Source organism: Dendrobates tinctorius, unplaced genomic scaffold, assembly GCF_039654945.1.
Source record: "Dendrobates tinctorius isolate UK_male_01 unplaced genomic scaffold, ASM3965494v1 ptg000294l, whole genome shotgun sequence".
Taxonomy (NCBI): domain Eukaryota; kingdom Metazoa; phylum Chordata; class Amphibia; order Anura; family Dendrobatidae; genus Dendrobates; species Dendrobates tinctorius.
The window spans coordinates 1,842,551-1,858,723 of NW_027361961.1; positions in this window are offsets into that span (position 1 = coordinate 1,842,551).

Consider the following 16,173-nt stretch of genomic DNA (forward strand, 5'->3'; position numbering starts at 1 on the left):
TCCTATGAATTGTGGTTCGCGACTGTCTGCCAGCTTGGTGCATTAGCTCCAGGTCTAGAAAACATGTATGAAGAATACATCTCAAAATGGTGAATTTTGTGAGTAGCCCTGCACAGAAGAGCAGATCCGGATGAACATTTACTGGACTTAGGGGTTTAGAGATGTTTTATGTATGGTACGCTGGAGGATGGTGCTACTTGTCAGAGGAGGTGCTCAAAGATGGATGTGACCATGTGTTGGGAGTCCTTGATGGGAGAAAACTGAATGCGGTATTGTGGGAACCCCTGGATCTCAGTGTACTGCTTTGGAGTGATTTCTGTGGAAAAGCTTTGGTTATCATTATACCTGTAATGGGGGCTTTGATTGACACTACTTTGAAGGGGGTGGGAGATGGATGTGGCTCGCAACCCTCTCTCAGTGCTGAATATGGTTCTCGACCCTCTATCTAAGCTGAATGTGGCTCTCAAGGTCAGAAAGGTTGGGGACTACTGCTCTAAGCTCTGAGGTCGACACCGTCAGGAGGGGGAGGGTAGGCTCCATCAGAGGAACAAAGTGCTGGCCTGAAGTGAGTACAGGAGCTCCCTGTTTATGTCTATCCTGACTTTCTCCTGTCCTCCACACCAACAAAAGCTGTTTATCCGGACTGCCCCACACAGCTGCACTCCCCCAGCTCCCTCTACCCTTTCTGCCTTCTAGTTGATGATATCACAATGTTTTCCCTCACTGTTGTTCTGTGATGGTGACAGGAGGTCCCCACGTTCTTCATATCATTTGTTGCCAGAGATCCATCTATCTTATTTCTGTGTGTGTATAAGGTGTATACACAAATCACATACTGCATGTACACTATATAAATCAGTACGGTGTGTATGTCTGCAATGAATTTATGTGAGTAAGTGGATGTGTATACGTGTGATAGACAATGAAAAGCATATACTGTATTTTTCGCTTTGTAAGACGCACTTTTTTTCCCCAAAATTTAGGGGAAAAATAGGGGTGCGTCTTACAATGCGGATAGATAATAGGGATGGTTAGCACTCGACTGGAAGGTTTGAGTACACGGTGCTAGTGAGAAGGAATCAATGGTCCCGAAAGTACAGGTTCGATATAGAATCACTGCACATGTTGATTATGCTCAAAGTGAAATATTTTTATTTATTGACGGTCAGGAAGCAACAGCTGATGTTTCGGCCTGACAGCGGCCTTCATCACATAGTTGCTGAAATAATAAAATATAAACAGTAAGAATCAAGGAAATATATACATAATATACACAATATACAAAACAAGTATCTCCAAAAGCGTATTCGTGATGAATCAAATGCCATAAGATCACTCAAGAACATAGAGGTACTTCAAGACAAGAGAAGAGGAACAAGACATGGTGGGGGGGGGGGGAAGGGGGGGAATGTGTAAAGAAAGGACCACATTGAAAAAATAGGTGGAGGGAATTGTGAGAAGAAGGGGGGGGGAATTATTGTGCGAAAAAAATATAAAAATAAAAGACATTCGGAATGAAATGGATGACAATAAGAAAATAATTATGACATAACCAAGGTTGAAAAAAATGAAAATAAAAATGAAAAATAAAAATAATAATGAAAATGAAAATAAAATTGAAAGATGAAAAAAATAAAAAAAATAAAAAATAATCTATACCTTTTTTCCCCCTTCCGGTTAATTTATAGGTCTCACGTTATTTTAGCCTACAATTCCTTCTCTATCCCTGACTTTTTTCAATATTTTGTTCAGCCTCCCTTGCATCCTCTCCCCCTACTTTTATCTCTAATTAATAAAAAAAAAATTTCTTTGCCGTTATCATCTTACTATTTTCTTTATGTATATTTCAGTTTGGACTCCTACAAAACATTAGTGTCGCTTTTATAACCTGCTTGCATTATTATAAAAAAACGTTGCTACAGCTGTATGATATATTGTAATTCCATGTGCTCTAATATTGTTTGTGCTATAAGGTATTTTTTGCCCCCTGGTCTCCTCCACACAGGGCCTATTCTGTCAGTAATCTCCTGAGATGTCCCCGTGTACTATTTTGCATACAAGCGAACTGCTAGAATCTATTCACAACCCCAGGCGGCTCCCTTACACCTAATAAACCGGATCACGCTTTACTGCGCATGCGTGGGTATCCCACGCCATTTTGTTGGTGGTTTACCATGCAGGGCGACACGGCCGTGCCCTACTGCACACGCGCCGGCGTCCTACATCACTTCCGATCGTGTGATCGGTTTGTGCATTGTTAAGAGCGCCGCTATGAAGCCAGCGCTCATTCACTGCTCAGGCACGGTTGTGCCTGCATCTCCCACTGCGCCACCAATGATCGTAAGTACTATCCCTCAAAGGGCCCACTGTAATACCACCAATGAATTTCTATGTAGTATCCCATATAGCTCTGGCACACTTCCTCAACTTCGGCTCCTCAGGAACCAGGATCACTGGCCACCTTGGTATTTAATCCATTTATTAACTAAGCATCTTATCACTGGCCACATTGATTTTCATATTCATCTATGTTTTAAGAACATACCATCTATACCTTAAGCAACTGCTGAAGCCATAGTAACACTACAAATATATTGAAAAGTTGTGCTGAATTCTTTACATTATATGGACAAATGTTTTCCTACCATTCAGCCACTACAAATACAGTGAAAAGTTGTGCTGAATTCTTTTATTGCATCATATTGACATATGTTCAGCCACATCTACAGTATATACTCCCTGAAGAGTACACATACTTTGGTGCACATCTAACCATACCTCCGTTTACCCTCACCTACAGGATATTCCACAAATTTCTGAGTATTACCTAGCAGTGACACTATTTACCCGGTGACCACAGACTCTCTTCTCAAAAGGGGTATGACCTCATTGCAATGATTTCTATATGTAGTATTGTCTTGTCTGCCACCATGTCTTGTTCCACTTCTCTTGTCTTGAAGTACCTCCATGTTCTTGAGTGATCATATGGCATTTGATTCATCACAAATACGCTTTTGGAGATACTTGTTCTGTATGTTGTGTATATTATGTATATATTTCCTTGATTCTTCCTGTATATATTTTACTATTTCAGCAACTATGCGATAAAGGCCGCTGTCAGGCCGAAACATCAGCTGTCACTTTCTCACCGTCAATGAATGAAAATATTTCACTTTGAGCATAATCAATGTGTGCAGTGATTCTATATCGAACCTTTACAATGCGGATATACCTTATTTGTGCTGCCGCTGCGGGTGTCCGGTGCTTGCCGCCGCCACGCTCTGTCAGTGGTGAAATCTCATCTCCCGAGATTTCAATGCCGAGATCTCCATCTGGGTTTGCTCAGCGGCCATTTTCCCAGAAGCAATCCACCGCATAGCGCAAGCAAGCATGTATGGAAAGGTAGAGCCCCCTCGCAGCACGGGACAGAACGCGGAGGCGGTGGCAAGCACCGGGGGACAGAGCGTGGCAGCGGCAGCACCTGGCAGCACCAGGGGACAGAGCGGGCGGCAGCACCTGGCACCATCAGGTACAGAGTGCGGCGGCAGCACCTGGGGACAGAGTGGGCGGCAGCACCGGGGGACAGAGCGTGGTGACAACAACACCCGGCAACACTGGGGACATAGCACAGCGGCAGCATCGGAAACACGCACATCAAAACACCCCCTCATCCTAGCAGCAACATTCCACTCCTGCCTCTTCCAGTAGAAACCCTGGGACCCCACTTCCCACCACCCCCGGTAAGCAATAAGATGCCTGGATTATAAGAAGAAGTAGAAAGTAGAGATGGTTAGCACTCGACTGAATGGTATGGGTATACGGTGCTAGTGAGAAGGAGCCAATGGTCCCGTAAGTATAAGTTTGATATAGAGTCACTGCACACGTTGATTTTGCTCAAAGTGGAATATTTTTATTTATATTTGACGGTGAGGAAGCAACAGCTGACGTTTCGGCCTCATAACGGCCTTTATCACATAGTAGCTGAAAAAATAAAATATATACAGTAAAAATCAAGGAAATATGTACATAATATATACAGTAAACAAAGTTCAGAACAAGTATCTCCAAAAGGTGCATTCACGATAAATAAGATGCCGTATGATCATTTGAGAGCATAGAGATACTTTGCAACCAGAAAAGAGAAAAAAGAAGACATGGCGGCAGACAAGAAAACTACTACATAAAGGCAATATTGAAATGAGGTCATACCCCTTTCGAGAAGAGAGATTGTGGTCTCCGGGTAAGTAGTGTCACTGCTAGGCAATATTTCTAAAATTTGTAGATCGTCCTATAGGTGGGGGTTAAATGGAAACATAGTTAGATAGGCACCAAAAAAGTGTGTACCCTCTTAGGGGGGTATATACTTCTGGCTGAATTGTCAGAATCCCTGTGTCTACTCTATATATAGCCATATTAGGAGAAAATATAGCTGTAATTGCTGAACTGTAGATTATTATAAAAGCCATATAGTGTAAAGAGTACAGCACAATTCATCAAACTGTTATAGTTATTCTTATGGCTATAGCAATTGCTTAGTGTATAAAGGAGTGTAAATGACAATGGGACCAGTGGAGAAGTGTTAGGTATTGTACCAAGGATTTAATACCTCTGTGGCCAGTGGTCCTGATTCCAGAGACGCCAAAATTAAGGAAGTGTGCCCGAGCTACATTAAATGAGAGAAATGTCCCCAGAAGTATGAAAAAAAAGGTTCATTGGTGGTATAGCGGTGGTCCCTTTGAGGGATATTACCTAAGATCATTGGTGGCGCGGTGGGGGATGCAGACGCCGTCGTGCCTGTGCAGTGACTGAGCGCTGTATCTACGGTGGCGCTCTTAACAATGCCCAGGCCGGGCACATGACCGGAAATGATGCAGGACGCCGGCGCGTGCGCAGTGGGATGCGGCCATGTCGCCCTGTGTGGGAAACCACCAAAAAGATGGCGCCGGGTGCCCGCGCATGCGCAGTAACGCATGATCAGGATTCTTTAGACATAAGGGAGCCGCCAAGGGGCGGAAAACTCTTTCTAATGGTTTCGCTATAAGCGGGGGGATCTCAGGAGAGTACTGAGAGGATAGGCTCTGTGTGGCGGAGATCAGTGGGCAAAAAGAAACCTTATGATACACATAATAATATGGCACATGGAGTTTAGGCATATAATGTAGTTACGGCGATATATTACATAGTGCAGACAAATCATAGAGGCGACACCAATATACTGTAGGAGTCCAAACTGAGGTATATATAGAAAGAAAGAAAACAAGAAAAAGGGGGATCATATAAGCAAAAGAAAAAGGAGTACAATTACCCATAAAAATTATATAAACTTTATTACATAACAATAAATGTTCAATCCAAAAATAGAAAAACCTTAAAATACATAAAACGTGAAGGATACATGACAGAATATCTGACACATTCACCAAATTGTATAGACCAGGGCTTCAGAGACTATAAAGTCTATAAAGGGGGCTGTGGAGGAAGCCCACGCGAAACGCGTGTTGGGGCTGCACGCTTCTGACCTTTCACTGTGACCAATTTGGGTGAGTTTTTTTGTGTTGGGTGGTTCTTTTAGCTAATTTAAGGAGGTTTATAGGACTATATTTATGGTGATTTAGATTGAGCTGACTATATACACTGGTCTCTGTGAATGCCCAGCACTTTGATAATGTTATTTTGATCTATGTGTAGATTATATTGTTATTTATGCTTTATAGTCTCTGAAGCCCTGGTCTATACAATTTGGTGAATGTGTCAGATATTCTGTTATGTATCCTTCATTTTTTATGTATTTTAAGGTTTTTCTATTTTTGGATTGAACATTTATTGTTATGTAATAAAGTTTATATAATTTTTATGGGTAATTGTACTCCTTTTTCTTTTGCTTATATGATTCTATTTTGGAGTATACCCTTGTTAGTGGTATAATTTACTGAATTAACCCCTTTTTTCTGGATTTTTATTCAAAGAAAAAGGGGGGAGAAGGAACGAAATAGAAATTTTTTATTATTAATTAGAAAAAAGGTAAAGAATGAAGGAAGGAGGGAAGAAATGGAATTGGGGGATAAAGTAATGAGAGACCTGTAGCTTGACCTAAAGGGAAAAAAATTATTTTGAAAAAAAAGAAACAGGAAAAGAAAAATCAAAATAAGTGGTAAGAGGCAGAAAAAAGGGAAAAAATATTAAATTTGGAAAAGTAAATAATTATGCAGATCATTATCCAAGTGGAAAACATAAATGAAGTGGAAATTAAACTGAAAAAATAAAAATATCAAAAGCGGTCAAAAAGACAAAAAATCAAACAAACGAAAAGTGAAAATAAAATTGAAAATACAAAATGAAAAGTAATGAAAAAAGAAAAAAGAAGAAAAAAAAAAGTAAAATAAAATAAAGTAAAAAATGAAAAATGAAGATGTAAGGAAAAAGATTCCTTAAAAAAATGTATAGTTAGTTTTGTATCTTACCGCCATGGAAGATGTCAAAAAAGACTCATGGGAGCAAACGATCAATGGGTCTAAAGAGAAGAAAAAGTTATCAGATTAGCCAATCAATTTCTCGATTGAGACCTTTGGGATGTAAGGTGTCAAGAGTGTAAATCCAATAGATCTCTCGTTGCTTGAGTATGCGAACATGATTCCCACCCCTCTTGGGCCTAGGTACTCTTTCTATAATTTGGTACCTCAGCTGGGACACATTGTGTCGGGCTTCCTTGAAGTGGGCAGGGAGTGGGGGCCATGTTTTTTCGCACCTGATGGTCGACTTATGGCTGGAAATTCTGTCCCTGATGGCTTGGGTAGTTGATTTTTACTGTATATATTTTATTTTTTCAGCGACTATGTGATAAAGGCCGTTATGAGGCCGAAACGTCAGCTGTCACTTCCTCACCGTCAAATATGGATTATAAGAAGCACCACCATTTTATTAAAAAAAAGTTTTTTCCTATTTTTCTCCTCAAAATTTGGGGTGCATCTTATAATCCGGAGCGTCTTATAAAGTAAAAAATACGGTATGCTTTAGCTAAAAGCGCCATAAACAAATTCCAAAATATATGTAGCTTTAAAAAAAATAACTAGAATTTTTATATGCAGAATGAATATAATTAATCTAATATATAAAGCTCAAGTGTGTGTGTGTATGTGTGCATGTCCGGGATAGGCATCCGCACCGTCGCAGCTACAGCCATAAAATTTGGCACAGTCACACGTCTGGACCCCGAGAGCGTCCTAAGCTATGTTGTGAGGCGAAATTTTAACCCCGCGCGTTCCAATTCACCAAACAATTTTGCCCCTGTCTACATACTGGGGAAAAAGTGTGTGCGCGTCAAGCCCCGCCCCTCATTATGATGTCATAATGCCCCTATCTACATACTGGGGAAACAGTGTGTGCGTATCAAGCCCCGCCCCTCATTATGATGTCACAATGGTTGCCATGGTGATGCTGATGTCATCAAGCCCCTGACGCTGATGTCATAATGGTTGACTATGGGATGGAGGATGTGTATGATGGGTATATGGGCACTGGACTGTGGGATGGAGGATATGTATGACGGGTATATGGGCACGGGACTATGGGATGGAGGATGTGTGATGGGTATATGGGCACTGGACTGTGGGATGGAGGATATGTATGACGGGTATATGGGCACGGGACTATGGGATGGAGGATGTGTGATGGGTATATGGGCACTGGACTATGGGATAAAGGATATGTATGACGGGTATATGGGCACGGGACTATGGGATGGAGAATATGTATGATGGGTATATGGGCACGGGACTATGGGATGGAGGATGTGTGATGGGTATATGGGCACTGGACTATGGGATGGAGGATATGTATGACAGGTATATGGGCACGGGACTATGGGATGGCGGATATGTATGATGGGTATATGGGCACGGGACTATGGGATGGAGGATAATTATAATTTGCTATAACTAACCACAGTTAGTTACTATGCCCGGGCAGTGCCGGGCTCTTCAGCTAGTCTAATATATAAAGCTCAAGTGTGTGTATGTGTGTATGTCCGGGATAGGCATCCGCACCGTCACAGCTACAGCCACAAAATTTGGCATAGTCACACGTCTGGACCCCAAGGGTGTCCTAAGCTATGCTGTGAGGCGAAATTTTTACCCCGCGCGTTCCAATTCACCAAACAATTTTGCCCCTATCTACATAATGGGGAAAAGTGTGTGTGTATCAAGCCCCGCCCCTCATTATGATGTCATAATGGTTGCCATGGCGACACTGATGTCATCATAGGTTGCAAGCCCCGCTGCTCATTATGATGTCATAATGGATGACTATGGGATGGAGGATGTGTGATGGGTATATGGGCACTGGACTATGGGATGGAGGATATGTATGATGGGTATATGGGCACAGGACTATGGGATGGAGGATATGTATGATGGGTATATGGGCACAGGACTATGGGATGAAGGATATGTATGATGGGTATATGGGCACAGTACTATGGGAATAGCGAATATGTATGATGGGTATAATGGCATGGGACTATGGGATGGAGAATATGTATGATGGGTATATGGGCACAGGACTATTGGATGGAGAATATGTATGATGGGATGGGTATATAGGCATGGGACTATGGGATGGAGGATGTGTGATGAGTATATGGGCACTCGACTATGGGATGGAGGATATGTATGATGGGTATATGGGCACGGGCCTATGGGATCGTGGATATGTATGATGGGTATATGGGCACGGGACTATGGGATGGAGGATAATTATAATTTGCTATAACTAACCACAGTTAGTTACTATGCCCGGGCAGCGCTGGGCTCTTCAGCTAGTCTAATATATAAAGCTCAAGTGTGTGTATGTATGTATGTATGTATGTATGTGTGTATGTCCGGGATTGGCATCCGCACCATCGCAGCTACAGCCACAAAATTTTGCACAGTCACACGTCTGGACCCCGAGAGTGTCCTAGGCTATGTTGTGAGGCAAAATTTTAACCCTGTGCGTTCCAATTCACCAAACAATTTTGCCCCTTTCTACATAATGGGGAAAAAGTGTGTGTATCAAGCCCCACCCCTCATTATGATGTCATAATGGTTGCCATGGCAACGCTGATGTCATCATAGGTTGCAAGCCCCGCCGCTCACTATGATGTCATAATGGTTGACTATGTGATGGAGGATGTGTGATGAGTATATGGGCACTGGACTATGGGATGGAGGATATGTATGACGGGTATATGGGCACGGGACTATGGGATGGAGGATGTGTGATGGGTATATGGGCACTGGACTATGGGATGGAGGATATGTATGATGGGTATATGAGCACGGGACTATGGGATGGCGGATATGTATGATGGGTATATGGGCACGGGACTATGGGGTGGAGGATATGTATGATGGGTATATGGGCACGGGACTATGGGATGGAGGATATGTGATGGGTATATGGGCATGGGACTATGTGATGGAGGATGTGTGATGGGTATATGGGCACTCGACTATGGGATGGAGGATATGTATGATGGGTATATGGGCACGGGCCTATGGGATGGCGGATATGTATGATGGGTATATGGGCACGGGACTATGGGATGGAGGATAATTATAATTTGCTATAACTAACCACAGTTAGTTACTATGCCCGGGCAGCGTCGGGCTCTTCAGCTAGTATATCTATAATGTAATTTATAGCAAAAATATAACAGTAAAAAAATACCACCTCCCCAAGACCAAAGAAGTTAATAAAAGTAGATCATTAAAAGGGTTATACTATTTCAAAAATTACTCCATAAACTCTGGGGTATAAACCTCCCCCCCACACACAAACAACTGAGTTTTACTCTCTTTAGCTTTGGTAATTAGCTGCAGCTGTGAAGTTGTCTGCAGTGCTGCAGTTAATCACTGAACTCGGTGTCTGATGTAGACGTCACAAGCCACTGAGCTCAGTGATAGATTACAGCACTGTAGGCATGAAGTCACTGCTGCAGTCAATCAGCAAAGGCTTGCCCAGTGAAAATGTTGGACCCCGATAGAGTGATTAAGGTTATGTACACACTGTATATATAAATATGCCAGAACTGATTGTAACATCGGCGGCCGTGCCTGCAGATATTCTAGCAGAAGGCGGCACCCGCCGCAGCTCCGTCTCACCTGCGCTTCTCCTCCCGGGTGCTCTCCCGTCCTTCCTCCCGTGCTGCTGCGGTCCCGTACGGCACCCTTAGACCGCGGGCGCGCGCCCGACCGCTCTCTTCACTCGGCGGGGGGCGTCTCTGAGGGGCAGGGCCGTGGTGATCTACTTCCGGGTATAAGGTATTTCAGGCGTCTTCCTTAAGGGGAAGACGCCTGGTAATTGTGTGGTGCTCCTGCACTTTTCTGGCCGCTATATTGCTTCTATAGTTCTCTAGCCGTGTCTTTTCCTGGTCCCTGTCTGCCTTGTTCCTGTCTCCGTTCCTTGCCATCCCTCCAGTCTGTCTTCTCCTAGTCCAGTCCCTGCTACCTCCTGTCTATCGTCTGGTGTTATAGTCCCTTGCCTGGTCCCTGTCTTGCTGGTTCCGTCCTCTGTCCGCCCGTTGTTATTCCTGCTTCTGGGTTCTCTATGCCTGCCTTTCCTCACCTTCCGTGCCTTCCTCCTGCTGCCCTTTTGGTATCCCTAGTCTCTGTCCTGCATTCCAGTCCGCCTGTATCCTTATCTGTCCTTGAGCCGTCCTTCTTGGTTCCGGCTGTCGCGGTTCTGACCCCTGTGGTCCTGCCCCTAACGATCCCTGTATAGGGGTCGGTTATCACCTGGCGCACTCGGCCCAGGGGCTCCAGATCCGCGATCCAGAGGGTCCACTACAGGACGTTGTCCGCTCCAGAAACGTCACACCAATTACATGAAAGAACCATATTCTCTTAAAAAAGAGGGGGATACTCTCGCAAAGAACTACATTGAATACATTTAGACAACAGAAAGTTTAATAATCCCAACTAATCATATATTGTAGTAATAAAGGTTGTATACTTGCCACATCAAATTAATGCAAAATATCTTTATTCACAACCTAATATGCGTGTCGGGGCATCGGCACTTAGGTCCTAAGAGTTAATATGCTGAGCATCTCAACATCTCTTACATAAAGAGAAAATCATTAAATATTGGATAAATCAGGTGGGCAATAATACAACCAAGTAAAAGGCAGGTAAAAAAAAAACAAATGGGGGCACCCAGGACTAAATGCTTGTTGCTCAACCATAAAAATACATATATGTACACCAGAATGTCCCCAAAAAGGATATACTGTATAAAAGGTAAGAGGAGATGTTGAGATGCTCAGTATATTAACTCTTAGTTAACCCAGTGTATGTATTTGGTATGGCATCATCGCCAAACATACTGGGAACCATCAATAAAGTGCCATGCGTGCAAATAAATTGAAAAAATGTATGAGCCTCTTACCCATTGACGCCAGAACCTAAGTGCCGATGCCTCAACGCACAATTTGCTATTGCTTCCTCAGGGGAAGTTGTATAATTGCCCCCCTGATTTATCCAATATTTAATGATTTTCGCTGAATGGACTCTTATATTTGCACCTATTTGCCTGTCTGTATTAGGTTGTAAATAAAGATATTTTGCATTAATTTGGTGTGGCAAATATGTAACCTTTATTACTGCAATATATGATTAGTATTTACACACTGTGTTTTCTTTAGGAATAACTTGCTTGGAAAACAACTTTAACCCCTCTATGACCTTTGACGTACTATTCCGTCCATGTACCCTGGCCCCCTATGACCATGGACAGAATAGTATGTCATGAGCGATCAGCCACGCTCGCGGGGGCAGCGCGGCTGATCAAAGCCGGGTGTCAGTTGATTCTCACAGCTGACACCAGGCACTAAGTGCCAGGAGCAGTCACGGACTGCTCCCGGAACTTTAACCCCCGGCACACTGTGATCAAACATGATCGCAGTCTTCTGGGAGCAGGCAGAGGGGCTGTCAGCTGTGACAGCCACTCTGCCTTTGGATCGGAGACCCTGCGTCATGACGCGGGGTCTCGATCGCTGCCATGGAGGCCCAATGTAGTCATGACAACATCCAGGTCTCCAGACCTGTTAAACTTCCTATCATTCGCAGGAAGTCTCACAGGTCAGTGCACAGAAGCTGCAGTGCCGACAGCTTCAATAACATGCAGATCTGCATGCTACAGAAGCGATCAGCCTGCACAAAATGAGTGTTCCATAGTGGGACAAAGTGTAAAAGTAAGAATTAAATTAAAAAACTTTTTAAAATAATTGTAAAAATATTTTTGAAATAAAAAATAATGAAAAATCAATATTTATTCCATCAATAAATATTTAAATAAAAAATCTAAGCAAAAAGAACACATATTTAGTATCACCACGTCCATAGCGACCTGACCTATAAAACTGTCCCATTAGTTAACCCAAGCTGCAATATAGCTACATCACCAGAAAAATAAAAAAGTTATAGCTCTTAGAATAAAGGGATGCTAAAATAATTATTTTTTATATAAAACAGTTTTTATTGTATAAAAGCGTCAAAACATAAAAAAAACATAAATGAGGTATCGCTGTCGAATAAAACTGCTTTATCAATTTTACCACACGCAGATTGGTATAAACACCCCCCATAAGAGATTCATGAATTGCTGGTTTTTGTTCATTCTGCCTCCCAAAAATCGGAATAAAAAGCGATAAAAAAAGTCACATGCCCGTAAGTGGTACCAATAAAAACGTCAACTCATCCCGCAATAAGTAAAACCACACATGACTCTGTGGGCCAAAATATGGAAAAATTATAGCTCTCAAAATGTGGTGATGCAAAAACTATTTTTTGCAATAAAAAGCATCTTTTAGTGTGTGACAGCTGCCAAACATAAAAACCCGCTAAAAAAATCAGCTATAAATAGTAAAGCAAACCCCCTTTCATCACCCCCTTAGTTAGGGAAAAATAATGCAATAAAAAAGTATTTATTTCAATTTTCCCATTAGGGTTAGGAGTTGGGGCTAAAATTATGATTATGGTTAGGGTTGGGATTAGGGTTAGGGGTGTGTTAGGGATAGGGTTGGAGTTAGAATTGGGGGATTTCCACTGTTTATCCCCACATATAGGGTATCAACATACTCAGTACAAATTGTGCAACAACTTATGGAGTCCATTTTCTTCTGTTACCCTTGGGAAAATAAAAAATTGAGGGCAAAAAGATCATTTTTGTGAAAAAAATATGATTTTTTATTTTTACGGCTCTACATTATAAACTTCTGTGAAGCACTTGGGGGTTTAAAGTGCTCACTACACATCTAGATAAGTTTCTTAGTGGGTCTGCTTTCCAAAATGGTGTCACTTGTGGGGGGTTTCCACTGTTTAGGCACATCAGGGAATCTCCAAACGTGACATGGCGTCCGATCTCAATTCCAGCCAATTTTGCATTGAAAAGTCAGACAGTGCTCCTTCCATTCCGGGCCCTGCCATGCGCCCAAACAGTGGTTTACCTGCATATACTGTATGTGGTATCAGCCTACTCAGGACAAATTGTACAATAACTTTTCCAGTCCAATTTCTCCTGTTACCCTTGGTAAAATAACACAAATTGGATCTGAAGAAAATGTTTTGTGAAAAAAAGTTAAATGTTAATTTTTTTTTAACATTCCAAAAATTCCTGTGAAGTACCTGAAGGATTAATAAACTTCTTGAATGTGGTTTTGAGCACCTTGTGTGGTGCAGTTTTTAGAATGGTGTCACTTTTGGGTATTTTCTATCATATAGATCCCTCAAAGTGACTTCAAATGTGAGGTGGTCCCTAAAAAAATGGTTTTGTAAATTTTGTTGTAAAAATGAGAAATCGCTGGTCAACATTTAACCCTTGTAACTTCCTAACAAAAAAATTGGTTCCAAAATTGTGCAGATGTAAAGTAAACATGTGGGGAATGTTACTTATTAAGTATTTTGTGTGACATATTTCTCGTGATTTAAAATTTTCAAAATTTTCGCCAAGTTTTCTGATTTTTCACAAATAAACGCAAGTCATATCAAAGAAATGTTACCACTAACATGAAGTACAATGTGTCACGAGAAAACAATGTCAGAATCACTGGGATCCATGGAAGCGTTCCAGAGTTATTACCTCATAAAGGGACAGTGGTCAGAATTGTAAAAATTGGCCCCGGCATTAACATGCAAACCACCCTTGGGGGTAAAGGGGTCAAAAAAATGCTAAAAAAAGAATCAAATGATCCGCAATGTAAAAATGACTTGTGCATAAATTCACTCTTTTTCAGCTTCTTCAAACCGCTTTAGGTTTTCGAATATGAAAAATAGTTGAAAGAAGTCAGTAATAAGTTCACTATTAACACCCACAATATTAAAATAAGAAAAAAAAGACACCTAAAAAAATTCTAAAAAGATGTATCAGGAATAACACCTCTGCTGTGTTCCTGAAAACTCTTCCTATAGCAAAAACCATGTAGGTAGGCTGGCGTCTAAAAGGCGCACACCCTAACAGGTCAGTTCATGTTTTTTTGTTCTGCCTTCATACACGTTGTCACGGTGTGCAATTCAGCATTCAGCATAAACCACTGTTCTGTGTTCCAAATAAGCAGACTGTTCTCTGTAGTCTAACTTTTTTTTATTGGTAAACAGTATAGAACATGCGCGGTAAAACTACGAGGAATACAAAATGACATAGGTAAGTATTCGGCAGACGATAACACAGCTAACACATTTATAGAAAGTGTACGGTGATGCAAACGTTACATGAGAATACATGAGTCCCTGATTACATTCACTGTGAACTGGTAGCTAAACCGTTAATGACATCTCCTAGCTGCTAGACAGCAAACAACACCTCTGTAAATCACTGCATTGTAAGAAAACGCTGATCCTTACCAGATATGCTTTACCCAGATAGCGACTCAAGTAGAGAAGTCATAGGAAAACAAAGATAAACAGGAGGACAAAATTCACATGTACATCCTATGAGATACACAAAAAGAAGATGGAGTCTCCTTCATCGCAGAATACACTGCGTAGTTCCCACAATGCATTGCTTCAATCCCAAAGTGCATTGCTTCTGTTAAAGGCACAGGCTGTGAATGCTGTTTTAAGACGCAGCTATAAATTCAGCCACCACTAGATGGTGCTATAATTAACCCAGCAATAATACAAACAGATTGCTTTATTCAGAGCACATAACACAACAGACTGCCCTATAACCAGAGGGCAGAACATTTTTATTTTTGTGTCCCTGAGCCTACAGAGTAATAATCTGTTATACAGGACAACCCCTTTAAATGATATGCACCCGCTGTTGATGACATTGACAAAATCAAGCCTTTATATAAACTTAAAAATAAAAAAAAGCTTTATCTCTGGGAAACTACAAAAAAAAACTGAATCTTGACAACCAAAAAGCGATCAGGTATAGATAGGATCACTTCGGTATTCAAGGGTTTTTTGTATTATAGTAACAGAAAAGTCAAATCAAGGCCACGTGCACACGTTCAGTATTTCGTCAGTATTTTATATCAGGATTTGTACTCACAATCAGGGCTCATACTCACTTGCGAGAGACTCGAGCGATTCTCTCACATGAAAACCCGGCACTGCTGCCAGAACTGGGACCAGAGCATGTGGCTGCATAGAAATACATGTAGCCTCGCGCTCCGGCCGGGCTTTCATGCGAGAGACTCGCACGAGAATCGTGCGAGTCTCTTGCAAGTAAGTATGAGCCCTCAGAGGAAAAGTATCATAGAAACACGTCACCAAGGAACCCCAGTCCGACATTGCTAGAGGCTGTGGCGGGCTGGGCCAGGGAAGCAGGGGACACATGCACTGCCGCAGGTCATTCTGAAGCACCTGGGCACGTGCACCGAGATCAAGAGCCGGGGGAGCTGGGGGAGCGTGCGCGGTCGCGTCACAGTTTGCTAAAAGTGATGTCACACCGTGCTCCCCTTCACTGCTGCTTCTTGTGTAGAAACAACAAGCCAAGGTAGTGTAATAGTATTAAAACACCTAATATTTGTGTATGTTTATGTGAATCTGTATGTGTTTTGCATATGTTTGTCTGTGTGTGTGCGCAAGTGTGCATGTTTACGTGTGCATTTCAGTGTGTGTGCGTCATTGTGTTTGCGTGTCCAAATCTAGTCTCTGTGTGTGCATGTCTGTGTGTTTGCATGTGTCTGCA